Source organism: Pinus tabuliformis, chromosome 9 (assembly GCF_031772625.1).
Source record: "Pinus tabuliformis cultivar Carrire ecotype Pingquan chromosome 9, CPIR1, whole genome shotgun sequence".
Classification (NCBI taxonomy): Eukaryota; Viridiplantae; Streptophyta; class Pinopsida; order Pinales; family Pinaceae; genus Pinus; species Pinus tabuliformis.
Window position 1 is genome coordinate 1,308,331,403 of NC_142307.1, and position 22,862 is coordinate 1,308,354,264.

The 22,862-nt window shown below is 40.3% G+C and overlaps 1 pseudogene; it reads right to left on the reverse strand.

Moving 5' to 3' along the window:
* Positions 1 to 938: 938 nt before the first annotated feature.
* The window catches only part of LOC149153346 (ferredoxin-dependent glutamate synthase, chloroplastic pseudogene), a 66,786-nt pseudogene continuing 44,862 nt past the window's right edge, over positions 939 to 22,862 (reverse strand).

Here is a 22,862-nt window from a genome sequence, read left to right on the forward strand (position 1 = left end):
ATCCTTTGTGAATCCTGAGAAGAAAAAACAATCATTTGCATTACTGAAATCTGTTTATACATAAACCAAAACAGTCTTCTCCAAAACATCCAACCCTAATTACATCGATCATTCAGCTATATATAGAAACATGACTCTAACTACTTGGGGCTTCCTCCTCCAGCATGAGGGGAGCTCGATGACTGCCACTAATGACACCTATCTGCTTTTAACAAACTATTTAATACAATAACCACTAACAGAAGTTCTAAAGAGTTCTAATTTTGTTATAACTCTAACTCTATCTTCTTCATAAATTGATTCCTCCTTGCAGCTTTGACACTTGGCTTCCTCTTCGTTTGGCTGAGATGGCATGAGATGAGCAATTAATGTCCCATGTTGGCTTTGGATACTGAAGGCTTTGATCCGCTCCATGTTGGCTGAGAATATCCCTAAATTTTCGGTTCTGGTCCTCCATCACTTCAAGTATTCAGCAGCAGGTACTTTAAGTCTTTAATGAGCCAAGAATATAGGGCATCACCATGTTTCTGATATGTTGGAAGCTTCTTTGATGGACAGGTGTGCCAACCAACTTCTCGTATGCAGCTCCCTCAAAACCCTAATCACCGAGAATAAAGTGGCTTTATAACCAAAAATCCTAAACTTAGGTTAAAAGATTTCACCTTTTGTTAAAGGTACACCTGGCATATGTTGAATGGTTGTAGCAGATTCCTTTGATCCCTTCCATGTCACTGAGGTGTTCCCTTTGCAAATTTCTGATTCTTCTTTCAAACTTTTTGCCTGTGTTTTAAAAACAACACCTACAGCAGTTTCGCAATTTCGTAGCGCGCTACGAAACTGCGAAACTGTTTTAAACAATTTCCATTTCCCTTGAGATTTTTACTGCTCTGCCACCTGATTGCAAAACTCCTTTTTACCTTGGATATGTATAGCAGGGTCTACATGCCTTCAAAATAAGGAACTAAGCAAAATTTTACAAAACTTAGAACACACCTTTCGCGCAGCCCATTCTCAGTAAGTGTCCGATGTGTCTCTGTAAGACCAAGCTCCCAAGGACCACCTGCATGTTTGATAGAACTTATTGGACTTGCTCCAGTGCCCCCATCATGTCCTGATATCTGTATTATATCAGCATTGCCTTTTGCAACTCCAGAGGCAACAGTTCCAATTCCAGCCTCTGCTACAAACTTGACAGAAACCTTTGCCATTGGATTGACCTGGTGAAGGTCAAACATCAATTGCGCAAGGTCCTCGATAGGGTAGATATCATGATGTGGAGGAGGTGATATCAGAGGTACACCAGGTTTAGAGTTACGCAATCTTGCTATGTAAGTGCTGACTTTCTTTCCAGGCAGTTGCCCTCCTTCGCCTGGCTTTGCTCCTTGTGCAATCTTGATCTCCAACTGATCTGCATTAGCTAGGAAAGTTGGAGTAACACCAAACCGACCTGAAGCAACCTGTTTAATTGCACTAGTGGCAGTGTCACCATTTCGAAGACCTTTAAGGTGTGGAAATGTTGATGAATATCCATCAACTACATCTGATAGAGGTCTCCAACGCATAGGATCCTCACCACCTTCCCCTGAATTTGATTTTCCTCCTATTCTGTTCATTGCCACGGCAATCGATTCATGTGTTTCCCTTGAAATAGCACCAAGTGACATGCCCCCAGTGCAAAAGCGCTGCACAATTTCTGAAGCTGGTTCGACCTTCCCAACAGAAATAGAAGGCCGATCACTTGCAAATTCTAGGAGGTCACGAAGGACATTTACTGGCCGGTTAGCAAGGTGTTGTTGGCAGACTGAAAATGCGTTTTCATTTTTCTCACGAACAGCTTTATGTAACAATTTTGACATCTCTGGATTATTTCCGTGATATTCACCTCCAGGTCTAAACTGTATAAAGCCGAAGTTTTCAAGCCTCCTAGCAGTATCCTCAGAGAAGGCTTTCACCCAAAATGACAATGATTCACGTGCCAGCTCATCCATATTCAAACCACCAACTCGGGAGAAACTCCCACAAAATGCTATGTCAACCACTTCTTTACCTAGCCCATATATCTCAAAAATTTGTGCTCCACAATAACTAGAAAGCAACGAGATACCCATCTTTGAGAGTATCTTCAAGAGGCCAGCCTTAATTGCCTTGCCAAAATTCTTCTGAGCTTGCTCGATTGTAACTGTTGGCATTTTCCCATTCCTCATCATATTTTCAGCTTTAGCACTCAGACGCCATTAACGACATGTCTCCAGTGCCAGATATGGACAAACATCACTCACACCATACCCAATTAGGCAAGCAAAATGATGTGTACTAAAACATTGAGCTGTATCAGCAATTATCGATGCTGACATACGCAAGCCATTTTGAATGAGGTGTTGATGAACAACTCCAGCTGCCAAAAGAATAGGAATTGCTAGCCTAGTTGGTTCCAATTCATCGGCACGATCACTGAGGATTAACAGATGTGAACCACCTCGAACAGCCTCATCTGCAGCTTCACAGAGGCTATTTATTGCTTTTTCCAAAGATCCATCAAGACCTTTGCTGATATCAAAAATATTGGTAATCTGCGAGCCTTCAAATATGAATCTTTCTTCAGTAGCTCTAGCTCTCCCTCATTCAGCACGGGACTTGCAAGAGTTACCTGAGAAGCATTCTTTGGTCCAACTTCCAAAATATTTTCTCGTTTTCCAAGACTAACTTCCAGAGACATGACTAGGCCTTCCCCTGCTTCCACTTGTTTTGCTATAATGTCAAGCTCAGACAACTGTGCTGTAATGCTTCTGCCAACTAGCGGAATGGCATTTAAGCTAGGATAATGCTTTTAATGTTTGATGCGTTCACTTTGTTTACAAGCCCATGATACTTTTATGAAGAGCATCCCAAGACATACGCTGATATTCCAAGCTGCTTTTATCTTGTAAATCTTTCATCATTTGCGCCATGATAAACTAAAACTTTAGTGCTTCCTTCAACAATAAACCGAGCAATGTCGTTCCTCCATTGAATAACAGCTACCATGGGACAAACAACAAGGGTGCCTTTAACCTGAGGTGGTACCTTGCAATCACTAAAACTATCACCTTCAGATTCAGAACTGATGACAAGCATACACGCAGGAGCTTGAGAGCATGCCTCCTGTAAAGTGCATCCACCCCAGAGCTATTTTGCATGACAGCTGCTATGGATTCGAAAAAATCCCCCATTTCGTAGCGCAACCAATGCAAAAATATGAATTATGCGCTACGAAATCACCTAAAAGATGTTGCACTGCAAAACTGCTAAAAAGGATTCATGTGCTTATTTGCAGACATTTGGCATTGAAATTTTGTCAGTGATAACACATTCACAGATGAAGTATTGGAAAATGTTGGTGGACAAGAAGCATACTCTTTCACGAATGGGTTCTCAGGGTACCACCAAATCAAAATTGCACTAGAAGACAGGAGCAAGATGACCTTCACGACGGAATGGGGATGCTTTCAATACACCAATATGCCGTTTGGGTTAAATAAAGTGCTAGCCATCTTTTCATGCATCATTGTTGCCACATTCAAAGAATACATCCACAAGTTCCTGGAGGTCTATCTGGATGATTCGACTATCTTTGGATTGGTTAAGCACCACGTAGCTAGCTTATGCTTGATGTTGGATAATTGCCGATGACACCAGATTGTGCTTAACCTTAAGAAGTGCACATTCCTCGTTCCCTTTGGGAAACTGTTGGGACATGTAGTCTGAAAACAGGGACTGATGGTGGACCTCACAAAGATTGCAGTTATTCTAAATTTGGAAACACCACGAAGTGTTAAACAGTTGCGCGCTACCTTGGGACACACAGGGTACCACAGGAAGTTCATCAAAAGCTACGCCATCACCGCGTCGATGGAGAAACTATTAAAAAAGGATGTCACATTTTGCTGGAATGATGATTGCATGAAGAGCCTGGATGTCCTAAAGGGGAAATTGGCCTCCGCTCCAATCTTGGTCTTCCAAAAATGGGATGTGGAGTTTCATGTCCATGTTGATGCATCATGTATTGCCGGGAGCAGTGCTCACACAAGAAGGTGGAGAAGGCTTGTATCACCCTATAGCATTTGCAAGTCGTCGATTAACCAAAGCTAAGAAGAACTATTCCACAACTAAGCGCGAGGGGTTGGCGATGGTGTACACGCTCCAAAAATACCAGCACTACTTGCCAGGAGGACATTTCAAAATGTATACAAACCATTCCGCACTAAAGTACTTGGTCAATAAGCCTATGTTGGGGGGACACATATGTAGGTGGCTCTTATTGTTCTAATAATATGACTTTGAGGTTGTGGTAAAACCTGGATGCATGAATGTAGGAGCGGATCACTTGTCGCGTATTGAGATAGGCAAGGAACCTACTAGTTTGGAGGAAGGATTACCTGATGCACAACTCTTTGTTGTACATGTTGCAGACGGGTACTTCGAAGATATAATCCACTTTCTGACAAGAGGGACCGCACTGAAGGAATACTTCGTCCAACAGAAGAAGGAATTGGTAGTGTGCATGGGAGACTTTTCTATCATCGCGAGGCACCTATATAAAATGGGAAATGATGAGATATTGTGAAGGTACGTACCTGAATTTGAACGAAATCATATCCTCGCAAAAGCACATCGGGGCGATGCAGGAGGACACTATGCAGGATGAGCAACTACACAAAAGATTCTTCGCACAAGGTTGTGGTGGCCAACCCTTCACTAGGATTCGAAAGCACACTATAAGGCCTGCGATATATGTCAAAGGACCAGAAAACCATCGCAGAGGGACGAGATGTCGTTGAATCCAAAAATGAAACTGTAGCCATTTAAGAAATGGGGAATCAACTTTATGGGACCCATCAAACCTCAGGGAAAAATGGACGCACGCTACATCATCACTGCGATGGAGTACCTGATATGCTTGGTGGAAGCACAGCCAATCAAAGACTGCACGACTGCTATGACTGCAAAGTTTTTGTTTGAAAACGTGTGGACCTGATTTGACTGTCCGAAAATATCAATGAGTGATCGCAGAACACATTTCTTGAACGAAACCATCAACGTGCTCATATAAGGGTTCCAGATGTATCATCATAAAAGCACAACATATGACCCACAAGCCAATGGGATAGTAGAAGTATTCAACAAAATACTAGAGACGAAACTCACCAAAGTGTGCAACGCGCAGCGAAACGATTGGGACCTGCGCGTACCTGAAGTACTATGGGCTTATAGGACAATGTGCAAGAAACTGACGCGACAAACACCTTTTCGATTAGTTTACTGCATGGAAGCTGTCATGCCAATAGAGTATATTGTACCTACTCTACAAATAGCCATTCTCACAGGTATGATGGACCACAAAGCCCTGGAAGAAAGGTTCGTGCAATTAGAAGAACTTGAGGAAGAAGGGTTCTTGGCTAGTTTTCATTAGCAGGTAAAAAAGCAGCATGAAAAGGCTTGGCACGATCGCCATATTAAGTTCCGCACCTTCAAGGCAAATGATTTAGTCCCGTTGTATGACATCAAGTTTGAAAAATTCCGGGGAAAGTTCATAATGCATTGGCTAGGACCATACGTGGAAGGAAGAAATAGACGAAGGCGCAGTACAACTGGTCAAACTAAATGGAGAACCTTTACCAGGCAAGGTGAATGGCAACCACTTGAAGCCCTACACTGGTGGGTCGGCTATCTGACTAGATGGCTGAAGCATAGTCTTCACACTCCAAGGAACTAGACAAAGGCATAGGAATATAAACATATGCAGTAGATACTAGTACAGATGTATGGAAACAGTTCAGACATAGAGGTCTCAGAATAGCTGATGTAGCAGATTTAGCAAGTGGCAGCTCAATGCGTTGCTGACCTTAGCACAGTTCGAGAATAGTTGGAGGGACCCCATGTAAAAATTGTCACGCTGATAGAGTGACTCGAGGGCGAGTCACAATGTTTGTGTTGGGGGCCTGTTGGGCATGGAATCCCCCCAAGGCATGTTTTAGGGTTCAAAGCCCAAGTTTTGACCTGATATTGTTGTAAAGACTCTGTGAATTATGGGTGCAGAGCACGAAATGTATGATAGAGTCACAGGGTTGTCCGCCCTAGTCTTGTAATGTAATGTCAACCTACCCATGGTCTGTGAACCATGGGATTGTATAAATAGAGCAAGGCTCTAAGTGTAAGAAAGAGCAATAAGGAAGCAAGAAGAGAGGATAGACTTAAAGTGACTAAGTGTGTCTTGGGTCGTAGAGTAGGAGAAGGCTCTGCAGCTAAGTGCGTAGAGGCCTAGTAGTCTGCAGCTGAGTGTGTGGACCCCTATAGCTGAGTGCGCAGGGCAGAGTTGAGTCTGTAACCAAAGAAGAGATTAATAAAGAAACGTTTTGTTACCAATTCATGTATCTGTTCTTGGATTAATGCATGTTTGATGTAAATTTCAAATATACTATTTATTTACTACGCGCACTGGTATGAATAGTTTTTGTTGATAAGTATAACTTAAAGCACGCAAGTAGGCTAAAATAATCAACTAACATTGGAATACTAGTAAGGAATTGGGTAATAACAATGTTCGACCCCTAAGTAAGGCTACACGAAGGCAATATCTCAGGCTACAAGGTACGGGAAAGTGCACGTAGTGACGTGTGCGGAGGGTCGAACCGCGGACCTCTTGAACTCATAAGACATCTCCAGGGTGCAGAAATCTGGTTCTAGCACCCTCCCATACTACTTCAGGTGAGACCTCAATCCACGCTCCACAGACTGTTGCCGAAAGGGCCAGTAGTACCAGAATTTGTTTGGCTAAATCACCTCTGAACCTAGGTCAGGCCCCAATAAGCTGATAATAGGAGGATTCATCACTAAGTTCGTAGTAGATACTTCAGTCAGTTATAGCAAGGCAGAGCGACGCTTCCTCAAAGGACCGCGAGGTACGTTAAGTCCTTAAACAGTTCGATTAAAATGCTACTCTATGAAAAGCAGGTTATGCGAATAAATTGATGTTTGGGGCTACGCGAAGTGGGAGAGTCTACATAAACAAAGGTAGTGCAGAACTAGAAACTAGCCCCTTGATTTCACCTCTGCGAGGGGATGAGGAAGAGCTCGCGAAGGTCTCACAAAGAAGTGTGATCAATTTAATAAGGTAGAGGATTTCGCGCATACCATCGCCACCCACACCACTGCCAGTTTCATCGTCTTCACCCCCATCTTCACCCATACCACCTCCACCACGACCACGAGATGATATGGCAAGCACGATAAAGTTTCCAGTGTTCAAGGGAGTAGGAAATGAATATCTGGACCAGTTTTGGTTCGTGATAAAAGTTGTATGGGAAGTGCAGGGAGTTACATATGACAATATAAAGAAGCCAACATTGGTCAGCGCTCTACAGGATCACGAGCTGACCTGGTACATCAAGCATTCCAATGACAATCCGAATGCGGGGATCACGGATATCCAAACTACACTAAACAAAGAATTTAGCAGGCCAAAGTCAAAGGCGCAGTCAATCATTGGGTTCAAGGAAATCATAATGCTACCAAGCGAGACCCCTTGGGAGTTGGATCATAGAATGAAGTGCACAATTCACAAAGCTAACATGACGTTGGCAGACGGACAACATCACGAATGGTTTGTAGCATCCTTCAAACCGCATCTAAGGAACATGCTATCACAACAGAGGCTAAGAAATCAGACCGAGGCCTTGGAGATCACGATGAGACTACGTGAGACCCTGATACAGGATCCCAACCTAGGAGTTCAGTAGTTTCACACGTAGTTGAAAAACTTGTGCCTTGAGATGCAGAGTCTGAATCAACACAGGACAGCTCACCTAGAAGTGTGTGACGAGGTATGGTGTGTAAAGTGCAAGGGTCAGGGACATGATAAGGACCACTGCCCGGTGTTCACGAATTAGCTCATGGGAGGAGGACCAATTCCATTGAGACCAAAGTCACAAGTAGGACCTAGCACAGTTCCTGCGTTGTGGTGCACGATTTTTCAAATAGGAGGAAAGCTTGCTATGGATAGCTGCCATCTGTTGCAAAAGTAAACACAGAATTCATAACAGTTGTGCTTTAATTTTTGTAAATCAGTGGGAAATGATGAGTGCACCTATAGAAGTTATGAGTTGATGATGGATAGGACTCCCACCTACAAAGTCTTGGCCGAAACCCAGCCCCTTGACCAGAATGCAGGGATGGTGCAGATGAGGCCGAGGTGGAGGAGGACCTAGAAGAGGTCGCAGACAACTGATATGTTACAATTGCGGAGGGCCAGGACATTATGCCTGCGATTGTATGAATTCGACATGTCCATCATTCCTGTATTTTACATTGTTTGATCATGAGATGGAGGATTGTCCCATACTAATAGCATGGCTACGTGATAAAGGAGCGCTCCAACCTTCCCCGACTCAGAACCTACAAATGATGAGATTTGAGCCACATGAGGAAGACCCAATGAATATTGTGCTCCAAAGTTGAATTACGATAGGAGATGACAAAGGCAAGCAGCCTGAAGAGAGTACCTGGGTTCGCAAGGCTCCAATGAAAGAACCATTGTTTGATTTGGAGCGTGCTAAGGAAACCTTCATGGAAGCCAGGAAGAGCTTTGCTGATGCCTCCACTTCAGGAAGAAAAGACAGACTGCAGCCGAAAATGGACCCATTGATGCTAACCACGTTCCTAGAAACATGCATGAAGCTACTGTGCGACAACAAGGCTGTAAAGGGGTTGCAGGAAATCATAAATAGATGCGTTGGGATTGTGCCAAGAGAATCGTGCATAGTTCGGAAGCTCAGAAAGCACACGACGAGGACAAGAAGGGAGATGAGATTAACCACGCAAATTGGAGAATATGGGTTGGACCAAGTGATTCTGGACCTGGGATCATATGCAAATGTTCTGCCGAAATAGACATGGGAGTGCATGGGAAGGCCTATGCTCCAATGGTCTCCTATCCAACTATGAATGGCAAACCAAGAAAAGATCTTACCTATGGGAAGATTACAGGGGATCATAGTGGATATTGAAGGGGCGAGCGCACTGGCAGATTTTGAAGTGATAGAGATTTTTGATGATAGAAATCCCTACCCTATAGTATTAGGAATAGATTGGGCCATTGACATGAATGGGTTGATAAATCTAAAGAAGCGTAAGATGATTTTTGAGAGAAAGTCTCTGCGCGTAGTTGTACCATTGGAGCCTGCAGAAGGATCACGCTACACGAAGCCCGTGCGTGACTATGAAAGTGACAATGACTTGGAATGCATCTACAAGATAGCCACGTGAGATAAAGACTAGGTAAATCCAACCATGGATGGATGAATCTCATGGGAGCACGAAAGCTCCTGCACATCAGATTCTGACGAGGAGATAGAACGATGGCAGAACCAGTTACATGAGGTAAACACATGAACTATAACATGATGATGAGATCGCTATGCTGCGTATCAACAGAGGTAAGGGATCTACCTACGTATGATGGGTTAAGTGAGGCAAATGACTTTATGAACAGATTTGAAGGAGAGGTGTCGAAACAACAACATTTCGAAGCTTTGAAATGGGTACTACACGCTACGCCTGCAAGGTGCTGGGGTACGCACTAAGGAAGCTTCAAGGACTGGCGCGAATGTAGGAGAATGATGTGCGTATGGTTTGGGAAGCCTCAGATGTGATTAAAAAACAAGATTTCCGGATGAAACGGTCCGTGCACTCACCTGTCCAAATGGATACAGGCATATGGTACGAACCTTGTGCAGATGCACATAGCCTTCACGTTAGGAGACATGGTAAGTAAGCAGGTGTGGGCACGGCAATGGTGCAGCCAAACCCTTTGGTTGGAACCCTGAAGTATGGAAAGACCAAGTGTGCAGAAGGTTATCCATGCAGAAGCCTTTAACAAAGTATGCGAAGCACTGAACAAGGTCCACAATGGGCAGCGGACTAATTGGGACCTGTGCATACCAGCGTTTCTATGGGCTTATAGAACCATGTGCAAGAAATTGACAGCGCAGGTGCCTCCGAGGCTGGAGGATGGAGTGAATGCTATAATCCTCATAGAGCATAAAATGCCTAGTCCGCGCATAGCAGCACCGACAGATACGACGGTTCGTGGAGCGTTAGAAGAAGGGATCACGCAACTGAAAGAAGCTGAACACTTGGGACTTGAGGAAGAAATCTGATATGGTGGTCTTAGGCTCCAAGAACTTATGGAAGATAGTGTGTGATTAAGGGAGAAAAGCACTCTGTTGGAAGCGGAAGCCAAGAAGCTTGATGATGGGATCAAAAAGGATTTTCTCGATATAGAACCTAGGGTGATAAAACAAGGTGTGCACGACCACATCGATGAATTTGGGGACTATTATTGAGAATTGATAAGCCTGATGCCTTGGATTGGGCCACATACTACTAAATGGATCAACCATGGTGGCACAATGCCAATGATAAAGTGTGCGACAAAGACAATAACAATACAAGGTGGGTATTTTCCAGGAAAAGTGATGGATGACTAGATGAAACCATATAAAGGTGGTGCGACCACCTGACTAGCCATGGGAAGTACAGTCTTAGCACTCTAGGAAATTGAAAGGAGGTGTGCTACTATGCCTAGGAGTTGCACGATGTTGGATTTGCGCGTAGAAGCAGAGTGTCACAAGGTCCGCGACTGTGCAAGGGGAGCTGTGCTGCTGCGCAGGTTTACTGGAAAGTGACCATTGGAGTCACTATTCACAATGTGATGCTTGATTTGAGACCAAATGGAGCAAGGGGAAGGCATTTAACATGCGCTTTATGGGAAAATATGCTGCCAAGGGAGAATTAATGAACTGGATTTGGGGGGAACAGTCGAATTCAAATTCAAAAGGCGCTATAAATTACAAAGGGTTTCCTAGAAAACAACACTTGGTCATTTGTGAATTGAGATGTTGTATGCCCCACGTATTCTGAGCCGAGATATGTTTTCCCTATGCCAAGCATTGATTAAGCCCCTGATTACGCAATTCAAATATTTCTGGACCAGCAAGATGGTAGCATCATAAAAAGTTAGGGAAATTGCAAAGATGACCACCGAAGAGGCAGCGCAGGCCTTGACTATGGGGGATTCCCTTGAAGGTGTCGGGATTGTGGCCGAAATCCCTAAGTCACCACACACGCTGAGGCTGAAGAAAGACAAACAACTGATGATTCCTATACATGTGTCCTCTCATAACCCGTTGCCCACTAGGATAACGATGGAGGAGAAAGGGAAAGCAGTTAACTTGGAAACCGACGAGGAGGAGGAAGACCTGGAGGACCTTATAATTGAAGAAGATGATGACGAAGGCATGGTGAAGGAAACTGAGCCTATGCACCCTCCAACAAAGCTGTGTACCTATATCCCCCCATGGAAGGGGAAGGAAAAAGTTCCCAAAGATCTCGACGAGAGCAAGAGCTCTCTCCAGTCCCCGCTCCTCCCGGACGACATCATCTTTGAGGGCATGCACCTGGGGTGGGTAACTAACTTGAAATTTGAAGATTGGGATCTCAGTGACCATGAGAAGTTCCCTCATCTAGAGACCGCACAGCTCATGAAGCCCAAGAAGAACACCACGGCGGGGGTTATCGAATTAGAGCCATGAAAGTGGTTACGCGGAGTGGAAAAGGTAGGGTTATTAAACCTGCCCTGGGTGTTGCATTTCCACCACACCCTAATAGTAATATTCATCATCAAGAAGTTGCTCTGCCTTGGTGCATGGTAGATGTTTTTGGCTGGAGGAGCCCATCCCCATCATGGGCCACTTAATCCACCACATTACCTGGCTCCCATGCAAAGGAGAGGACCCCGCAGACATCTCGAAGGGGAAGAGAAATGACTTGGCCATCGCAGAGGCCATGAAGAAGAAATACAAGTTGGAGAAGAAGAAAAGGGGCGACACCATATCTAGCATCAACAACAAAGCAGTTAAAGTGGCGACCCAAATATTGGTGAGTAAAGTTATGCGCAAGTGCCACGAGGACGAGGTACCCGCACCAGTGGTGGCACTTGTTGAGCTGTGCATAGAAAGGGTCTAGTTCAACTGGTCTGAGTTCTTATGTAAAGAATTCCTGGAATATTGCCATGAGGCCCAGGAACAAGGAAAAACATTCCGCTATACATCACTTCTGCTATCCATAGTGCTCGTGGCAGGGGAATTTTCGGAGGATAGTTAGTTCCCCACAATTGACAGGGATTTTCCAGAGGCCGCGAGGTACGCTTCACTGTGGGCCATGAAAGACGCAAACCGGATCTGCGACAATAAGATATTCTGGGTCTTCATGGAAATGAACATCAGAATGGGGATTAACCACAAGCCGCGGTTATCACCCACTATATACAACAGCCTGCAAGGTTTTGCAGAATTTAAAGCAGACCTCCATAGCATATATATCTGAGCGCACAAGGACCTGACTAAGAAATGGAGCAAGCTACCTTTCGTAGCCACAAATGATGTAATTTTTTATGTACTGGAGACATGGCCATCGGAGTGGTGCACCTCAGACATCGTGGTGGTGGATAAGTCCGCGGCACAAAAGAAGAAAGAGGAGGCCAAACTGTGCATGGCAGAGTTGGTAGAGAAGAGAAGGCAAGAATAAGTGGCAGCAAAAGCGCAAGAGGTGCGGGACACTGTACATATAGTAGCAGAACAAAAAAAGGTCGTAGCAGCAGCAACAGCGCAAGAGGCAACTGAGAAGGTGTGTGAGGGCCAGAAGTCACCTTTCACATGGGCAGGAAACAGAGGAAGAGGAGGGCAGTGCAGACCCACAAACCGCGTCAACACAACTGAAGCGCCAATGCCCGAGTGAGCGGGTGGGGCCGCGTAAGAAGGTCAAGGCATCAAAGTTGTCTATCGACCCGATCACCCTTACTGAAGGTGATCTCCATGACATCGGCAAGACGATGCATGACGTCACCTGTGAGGCCCTCCAAAACATCGCGCAAGAGAATCACATTGTGTCGGGGGCCCTCAGATCGTAGCTTCAGGAGTTGCAGGTGTGCACTCCTCAGGCTAGTACCCTTTCGACCAGCCTCACAGTAGGAACAACTACAACAGAGCAGATGCTACATGCTCAAACAAAAAATAAAATAGTGCTTCCAGAAGGGGCACTAGTTACAACAAATGAGGCCAATAGGCCTACGATTAGCACACTAAAAGGTATCAGGATCAACCTGGATGCACTCCCATGGGAGACACTATATGTTCTACAGGATGGGATTACTATAGAACTACAAGCTAGGGAGAGCCACGTGCTGCAAGTGCTGAGCGAGAAAAAGATCAACATGGAGCAGTTGAGCTTACAACGCGATGAAGTGGTGTCGCAGAATAGGTAGATGGTACAAGTACTGGAAGAAGCCTGTCAGATGGTCCCTAAGCTAGCCATCCCAGCAGATGCACCAGGAGAGGCACACATCCGTAAATTAGCAGCAGGGGTGCACAAAGCACGAGAAGAAATGACCAAGGTTCAGTTGGAGCTGAACCTTCAGATAGCCGAGCTGTGGTTGAAGGTGCAGCCGTCCACCCCTTCGGAAGTAAAAGAACAATGTGTCAGTACTATTACATCAGGGTTGGAAGAGATCGATAGTGTAGTAAGGGACTGCACTAGAATGTTGGAGGAGTCATTTGAGGTCCTCACGAATCTACAGGAGGACCCTAACATCTAGCACTTAGAGACAGAGGTGCGTGAGCTCCAGCAGCAGTACGACATCGTCAAAGGGACCATGTAGACAGTGGCCCTCACTCAGAGGCTCGAGTGAATGCAACAGTCCAAAGCGCTAAAAGAGAAAGTGGACACCGCATGACACCGAGAAGCAATTCTGAAGGTGCGCATCAGCCTTGGATTGATGAGGCCTTCACCATTACATCAACAATTGAAGGGGAGATCACACAAATGTAGGGGACGCAGGAACAGATGCAGGGAAGCAATTCTGACACCATGGTCTTAGAATAGCGGGTACAGGAGATTCAGAAGGCAGACGCTCAGTGCAATGCTGACCTTTAAACTGTTCGAGTATAATTAGAGGGACTTTGCATGAAGATCTCCGCATCGACAGAGTGACTCGAGGGTGAGCCATGATCTTTGTGTTGGGCGCCTATTGGGCACGGAATCCCCCCCAAGGCATGTTTTGCAGCTTAAACCCCAAGTTTTGACAAAGTCCATTGTAAAGACTTCACAATTTGTGGGCGCGGAACGTGAAGTCATAATAGAATGAAGGGGTTGTCTACCCTTGTTTTTGTAATATAATTTCGGCTTGATAGATCTACACATGGTCCGCGGACCATGGGATTGTATAAATGGAGCGAGGCTCTAAGTGTAGAAGGAAGTGAAGTTAATGGAATAGACAAATTGATGAAGGAGTGAGTCGAAGTGTAAAGTGTGTCTTTGGGTCATAGAGTAGGAGAAGGCTCTGTAGCTTAGTGCGTAGAGGCCTAGTAGTCCACAACTAAGTGTGTGGACCCCTGCAGCTGAGTGTGCAGGGCAGGTTGAGTCTGTAACCATTGGAAGCATTAATAAAGAAAAATTTTATCATATTTCTATGTATCTTTTCCTTTTTTATGTATTATTGGGTATGAATAGCAAGTTTAACGTTTATTTTTTGTGCGAACTCATATGAATGTGTTGTATAAATAAATATAATATAAGGCATCCATTTACATGAAGATAACTAACTAGTGCAGGAAGATAAGTAAGATCTCGGGTGTGACTTAGGGAAATAGTGTAGAGCGTTGCTCCAGAAATGCGGAAGCCCCATAGCCCCTGGTTAGGGCTGTGCGAAGGTGAATGCATCAGGGCGCGAAGGCCAGGGAAGTTCGCGAAGTAACCTGCATGAAGTTGGACCAATTCAACCTCTCAGACATCTCAAGGGTGCGGAAACCTGGTTCTAGCACCCCCCATACTACTTCGGGTGAGAGCTCAATCCACGCTCCATGGAATTTTGCGGAAAGGGCTAGTAGTACAAGGATTTGTTTGGCTAAATAACTCTGAACTTGGGTCAGGCCCTAACAAGTCAACAAAATAACACATTCTTTGAAATGAAATAAAGTAAAATGAAACTATAAAGTAATATATCAAGCTCTAAAATGAAACACTCTAAAATCATAAAGAAACCTATGAAAAATGATTACAATATCATTAGCATCATTAAACATTAACTTGAAAAAGGAATCATTAGTGAAATATTTCTATTGCTATATGATTGAAATCAAGACTGCAAATCAATTCTAAAACGTATGAATAACTATAACAAATGGTAAAGAAAAAATATGTGAATGTAGAACCTTCACTATTTGCAGGGACCCTCCACAAACAGGTGGTCATAGAACTTCAATTGAACAGTCAAATACGCATCGAAACTTCAAAGGAATTTCTTTATTAACAGAGTAAAACAAAGTCTTAAAGCATTACTGTCACATACATAAAAATTAACCACCTATTCATGTTTGCTATAAAAGCTCATGTTAATAACTCTTCGAGGCTTTTACACCTACCTTAGCTAATAGAGTTCTAAATTAAGCTTCTAACAACTATTGAGATATCATTTCTCACAATTTTCTATTTGGTAAAGAAAATCGTGAAGTGTAGGAATTTCGGACTCTCGCTCACCTATTCAGCAACCAAGTTGACTTTACCCTCTTGACCATGCAATCAAACAATCCTTTGATGATCTCGTTTAGATGAATAGGAGGAAATCGTTCAAGGGATCAATGTGAACTTGTCCATATCTTTCTCCTCTTAACTGGCACCTCCGATCTAGGTAAACCATGGAATCGACTACAGAAACATAGATTAGTTGTAGAATCATGCGAATTTGCTAGCCAATATAAATATTAACTCAATAATAAAGAACATTATGAGATATGAAAGATAAGACAATTAAATAGCTTACCATGTCAAAAAACTTGTATTTTGATGCCTATTGAGTTCATGAGGATGGTCAAGGAAAGGAAAAATCGGTAAGGGAGAGTGTCAAAATGAAGCAATCATGAGGATCAACATTCCTCCACACAGAGGCCATTGCATGTCCTCATGCAAAAATTCAAAACTGGAAGTATTTCTCTATCACTTCTCTCTCTCTCAGAAACTTGGGCTAGAACATCTAAGTTTGTCTTTCTTATCTTCTTTCTTGCAACTGTCATTTTGGGCTTCTTCATCAAAATCTTGCATTTTAGACTCATGACCTTCCTTTTTAGAGATTCATTCTTTTTCTTTAACTTCTTGTTCTTTTCATACCATAAGAACATATGTAAAAGAATGTAATCATTCTCAGTCCTTTGCATGGAAAAGTTTAGGGGCTAATATTTGCAAGTGGGCTAATTTTCCATGTTTTTTCCAAAAAAAAAAAAGATTCGCTAATTTCCATTTTTCCTAAAAATGATTCACCCAAATTTTATAGTATAAAAATATTTTACTTTAAAATTCACCAAAATCTTATATAGATACTATATAAAATTGTTAGAAATTTGAATATTTTTACAAAAGTATCATAAATTTTTTTACATCTTTCATAATATGGACTAGTGAGATCACCGAGTTATCTAAACTTCAGGATAAATTTCCATATTTAAAATTTTCCCTTGTCCTTTGTATCTCATTCTGCATTTTTAATGTTTCATGTTCCTTCTTCAGATGTATCTTCAGTGTCTCCAACTCAAAGACTTCTTGTTTCCGAGTTTTCACAAGTGGAGGTTCTTGTAGACTATTAGACTGGACTTCTTTTTCATGGACTGTAGAAGAAGATGGATTTTATGCAACTTTCCTCTCCAGAGACTCAATGTATTCATATATTTCTTTTTGTACTAGACCTATTTTTGGTGTCTTCCAGCTTGGGCTATGAACATGTGAGATGACTGTAGGTGATGGAGATTCCATTTTCTCTTCTTCCTCCAAATTAAGAACATCTGTAGATTGTTGAGATGGTTTTTGACTAAGCCTGATGCTTCTTCTTATATTTGATGGAAGAGGGTCTTTAGTTTTAACTCTTTTCTTCTATATTTTAGCTTCCCCTATTTTCTTGGATGTGCTTTCTTTATTCAGACATATTTCCTTTTAATGTTTCCTAAAATTTCTACAATAGGAGTCTCATCTTCTGACTGTTCTTGTAGTAGTTGTTGAGGTAAATTTTTAATAATATTCTCAGATATTCTCTTCCTTCTTGTTTTTTCTTTGCTACTGCTAGGTGGCTCTTGATCCTCCTCCTTAAAATGATTCCTAACTAGAAAGCTATCCCAATTATCTCCTAGTCTTTCAAGATGAAATTCAATGAATATTTTTATAAGGTCGTGGAGATACATGGTGTTTTCTATGATTTGGATCATTTTCTGAACATTCCCAGACATTTTCCTTAAGCAATTTAACAGAAAATAAGGAAGATTGATTTCATTCTCTTTGAGAAAATGCATCATTAAACAAATTTGGTAAAATAACATATAAGCAAATATTCCTTTGTAGGAGACAAATATCTGAATTACTAGCAACCAATTTTTCCATTTACCCTTAAGTGTTGTATTGGGAATTCCTTTCTTAAAAATAGTGATATCCATACCTGGGTTTTTCAAGAAAGTCTTCCATTCTTCTCCTTCAATGCCCCCATTCTTAAACCATTTTTATCCGACTCTTGACACCCTGCTGGCTTCAGCAATAAGAGATTTTATCACTACGAACTTGATGTCTCCAATTTCAACCTCTATGTCATCAAAAGCTCTGGAAAATGATTTGGTTACTTCCTTGTTAAAACCATCAAAGTTTTCCATGAACTCTAGCCACTGTGCTTTATGCACCATTTCCTTCACCTGCGGATATCCTTCCATGAATTTCATTCTATTTGGTTATGTTCCTACTATGAAACCCATGGTTGAGAAGTTTTACCTCAGAATTCACTTCTTGACAAGGTATGAGTGAAGGTTTCAGGATAATGGCTTCGGTGAGAGTATAAAAAAGAGTGAGGGAAAAAACAAGTGACGTGATCGTTAAGGTATGAATGGATGTGAGTTGGGAAATTTCAACAATGAATTCGGAATTTGAGACGAGTGTTGTGTAATGATGAGGGATGAATGGGTGATTTACGACTTTTTATTTGATATGACAAGATATTTTCATCTCACTTTCGGCAATGATGGTTTTTGAACCGGTGGTATATCATCCATATAATTCATATACTAATGTTTTGACCCTTATTATTAAATCAAATATTTGCATACCTTTTGAAATGATGATTCTAACATTTGATTGCTCCTTTTTGTATTTCCTTTAGGTACTTCCGAGGATGGATTTTATCATTTCTTCAATTGCTCCAATTAGTATTCCATGTCAAACATCAGTTGCAGAATTCTATCAAAGCTATAGTTTCTTAGCAATTTTGTCGCTATTTTATTCTAGAAAGAAAAAGAGGGGAGAAAAAAGGAAATTGGAACGGGAAATAAAATTTAGGATGCCAAAATTACTTGGTTTTCACCCTATATTTTTTGTATAAACATACGAACAATGTTGTTTTTCATGTTTATACAAATTTTATTATTATTATTTTATATATATATATATCTATATATCTATATATCTATATCTATATCTATATCTATATATAGATATATATATATATATATATATATATATATATATATATATATATATATATATATATATATATATATATATATATATATATATATATATATATATATATATATATATATATATATATATATATATATATATATATATAAGAAAAAGGCTTATGAGTTAATTTGGAAGAGAAGGAAAATCCTTCATAACCAATTGGAAATCAGTGTTGTCTTGAAAATGTTTAATAAACTCCTCCTTCGTCAATGGCTTATGATAGATTCTTAATCGATGACCATTCACAAGAAATGTGTTCCTTTCTTCATCAATAGTTATGATCCTAACTACACCATTATAAAATACTGTTTAAATCTCATAGGCCCAAGCCAATGAGTTTGAAATTTCCCTTGGAAATCTTTGAACTTTGAATCAAAACGTAATGCCCAATCTCCTGGATGGAACTTTCTTTCTTTGATATATTTTTCATGACATCTGGATCTTTGTTGTTGAACTAGATTGTTTCTTTAGATTTCATCTTGCCTTATCTCATCAAGTTTATTTCGCTGCTCCATTCTTTGTTTTTGTCCCTCTGAAAGATCAAGACCCAATTTAATTTTTGTCTTGAAAGCTTTTAATTAAAACTCAATAGGAAAAAGGACTTGCTTCCCATAAACAAGTTCATAGGGAGTATGCCCTATAATGTTTCTCCATGTTGTATGGTATGCCCATAAATATTTTGGAATCTTTTCTTCCCAGTATCTTCTATGAAAATGCATAACTTTGGTGAGAATTGATTCAATTACTTTATTGGTGGACTTCACTTGTCCATTTTCTTGTGGATGGTATGGAGTGGACTTCTGATGTTTCATTTTGTACTCCTCCATTATCTTATGTACCAACTTGGATATGAATTGAGTACCTTGATCTCTTACAATTTCCCTTGGGACACCAAAATGAGTAAAGATATCCTCAAAAAGAAATGAAACTGCAACATTTTCAATAGAAAAAGGAAGTGCTTTAGCTTCTACCCATTTTGTAACAAAATCAGTGCAAACAAGATTGTACCTTTCTGTCTCGATGGTGGATTGAATGGACCAACAAAATCTGGAGCCCATTTTTAAAAAGGTTTAATAAGTACCTGAGGCTGTAGAGGAATTTCATCAGAGGGAACATGTTTCGACATCCTTTGACAACTATCACACCTCTTGACATACTCCTTAGCATCCTTGAAAAGGGAAGGCCAATAGTATCCTAAGAGAAGGACTTTTTAGGAAGTTATTTTTTCAATGAAGTGTCCTCCACATGGCTCATCATGACATGCCTTCAATATCTCTAACACACACCTACGAATGATCATATATGGCCCTGTTTTATACAATACTTCATTTATCCATGAATAAGATACACTAATTTGAATTACCTTCCTTTTTTCTCGAGGAGATAAATACTATGGTAACTTGGACCTTGTAGCCAAATAATTAGCAACATCTGCAAACCAAGGTGATTTAGTAGAAACTACAAAAGGATATTCATCGAGGAAATTATCTTCTACGGGTACATCATTATTATCATTTTGAATTCTAGATCAAAAGTTAGCAACTATATTTTGTTTGCCAGTTTGATCCAAAATAGTGATGTTAAACTATTGCAACAACAACAACCATCTTGTAATTCTGCCATTAGTGACAGGTTTATTCATTAAGTACCTAATTGTAGAATGATTTGTATGTACAAATGTTTCGTAGACAGTAATGTAATGTTTGAATTTATTGATGGCATGGACAACAACTAAAAACTCCTTTTCTGTTACAGTGTAATGTATCTCTACACAAGTCAAATTTTTACTGGTGTAATAAATGACATAAGGATTTAAATCCTTTTGTCCTACTACAACTCCTAAAGTCATGTCTGAGGCATCAATTGAAATGTGAAAAGGTGGTTTCCAGTTTAGTCCTCTAGGAATGGGTGCTTCATATATTTTATCCTTTAATGTTTCAAAGGCCTTTTGGCAATCAGTATTCCAATTGAATTCACAGTCTTTTGTGAGAAGTTTGAAAAGTGGAGATGTAATTTTTGTAAAGTTTTCTATGAATCTTCTATAGTAACCAGTGAAACCAAGAAAAATTCTAACATCTCGTTGACAAGTTGGAATTGATAATTTACAAATAACTTCTACTTTATATGTGTTCATTCTAATTCCATTTCCTAAAATATGGGGTCCTAAAACAATTCCCTAAGTAAGCATCATAACACATTTTTCATGGCTTAATAAGAGATTTTCCTCTTTACATCTAATGAGAACTTTTTCCAAATTTTTAAGAACTTCTTCGAAATAATTTCCATAAACTGTAAAATCGTCCATATACACTTCCACACAATCATGAATTAGATCAGAAAAAATGCTTAATACTTCTCTTTGGAATGTTGCATGTGCATTACATAATCCAAAAGGAACTACTGGGTAAACATAATCTCCCCATGGGTAGGTAAAGGCAGTTTTATCTTGGTCTTCTTGGGCTACTTGGATTTGATTATACCTGCTAAAACCATCTAAGAATGAAAAATATTTCTTTCCCGCCAATGTATCAAAAACTTGATCTATGAAAGGAAGTGGAAAGTGATTTTTTAAAGTGGCTTTATTCAATTCCCTATAGTCAATACATACCCTCCATTTTCCATTATTTTTGGGAACAATTACTAAGGGTGAAACCCACTAACTATCTGATATTGGATAGATGAAATTGACATTCAACAATTTTTGTAGTTCCTCCTTAACAATTTCCTTTAGATTTGGATTCATTCTTATTTGAGGTTTTCAAATTGGTTTGTCATTTTCTTCAATGTAGATATGATGTATACAAGTATTAGGATCAATTCCCTTCATGTCAGTATATTCCCATGCATAGGAAGAGGAATGTTCTTGTAACATTTTTATTAATTTTTTCTTTTGAAATTCTTCCAAATTATTATTGATATTCAAAGTTTTTCCTTAAAAGATTTGAATTGTATAATTGCCAAATTTTTCCATAGAATGCAAGCATAGTTGACAAGATGATAAATATTCAATATTGCATTGTTCTTGAAGACTATGACTAGATTCACAATATGATGAAGATTCATTATTCTCCATTAAATTCAAAATTTGATCTTCCTCATCTATTTGTGAAGTAGTAAATATTGGTCTTATATCAATATCATCATCTATCCCTTCTTTATTTTCAACTTCTATTGATGTTTTTGCATGTGGATACAGTGTGAATTTCTTTGTTTAGCTCCCATCAGAAATAAACATATCACCAAATATACAACTTATTAAATCATCGACTGTAGCTAGCCGTGGTCTTCCTAGAATCAATGGATGTCCTCCTAAGTTATTCTTGGGTGTTGAAATCATAAAATTGACAGGGTATTCCCAAGAATCTAAGGATACATATATATATTCTAATATATCATCAAGTTTAATTACAAATATATCTTCCAATTGTAACAATGTAGGTGTATATTGAAGATTAGAAAGTTTTAATTGATTCATAGTTTGTTTACTCATGATGTTTATAGTTGTTCCTAGATCAATCAATGTATTTGGGATCTCTACACCATTGGTGTGTGCTTTCACAATGGGACTTCTTGGATCAAGATTTTCTGAATTGTTGTCTTACCCATCATGATATTTGCAAATTTTCCAACTAGTTGGATTCTTTTGACTTCTTTTCTTTTTCTTCCTGGCCTTTTTATACTCAATTCCATAATTGTCATTGCAAAAATTGGTATTTCCTTAATGGCTTGTAGAAAAGGATTTTTTAAGAAAACATTATTTAGTTCATCTAACATGTCATAATCAGGAAATAAAATTTATTTTTCTAGCCCTTCATCAATTTATAATCTCTCAGGAAAAGGTGGTTTTGAAACAGATACTGAAGGTTGTTCCATAATAGGAGTTGAGCATTTGAATGTGCTAGAGTAACTTACTTTTTAGTTTTTCTTTTTCATTAAATGACTTCTCTTCTTCAGAAATATTTTCTTTTTCACTTTCCTAAATAACAACTAATGGGGGTTTTTTCTCTAATATTCTACCAGATCTAAGTTGAACATTGTTTAGATCTAGTGGAGTTATCATGTAAGTTTGGAAATTTTGTCCTTCCATATTGTAAACAGGTTGTGAGTTTTTATTATTATTTGGATTTGGAAGTGATTGGGAAGGAAATTGGTTTTGTCTTTGAGGAAATGGTAATGAAATTTATGGATTCCAATTGTGGGGTTGAGTTTGTTGAACTGACTGAGGA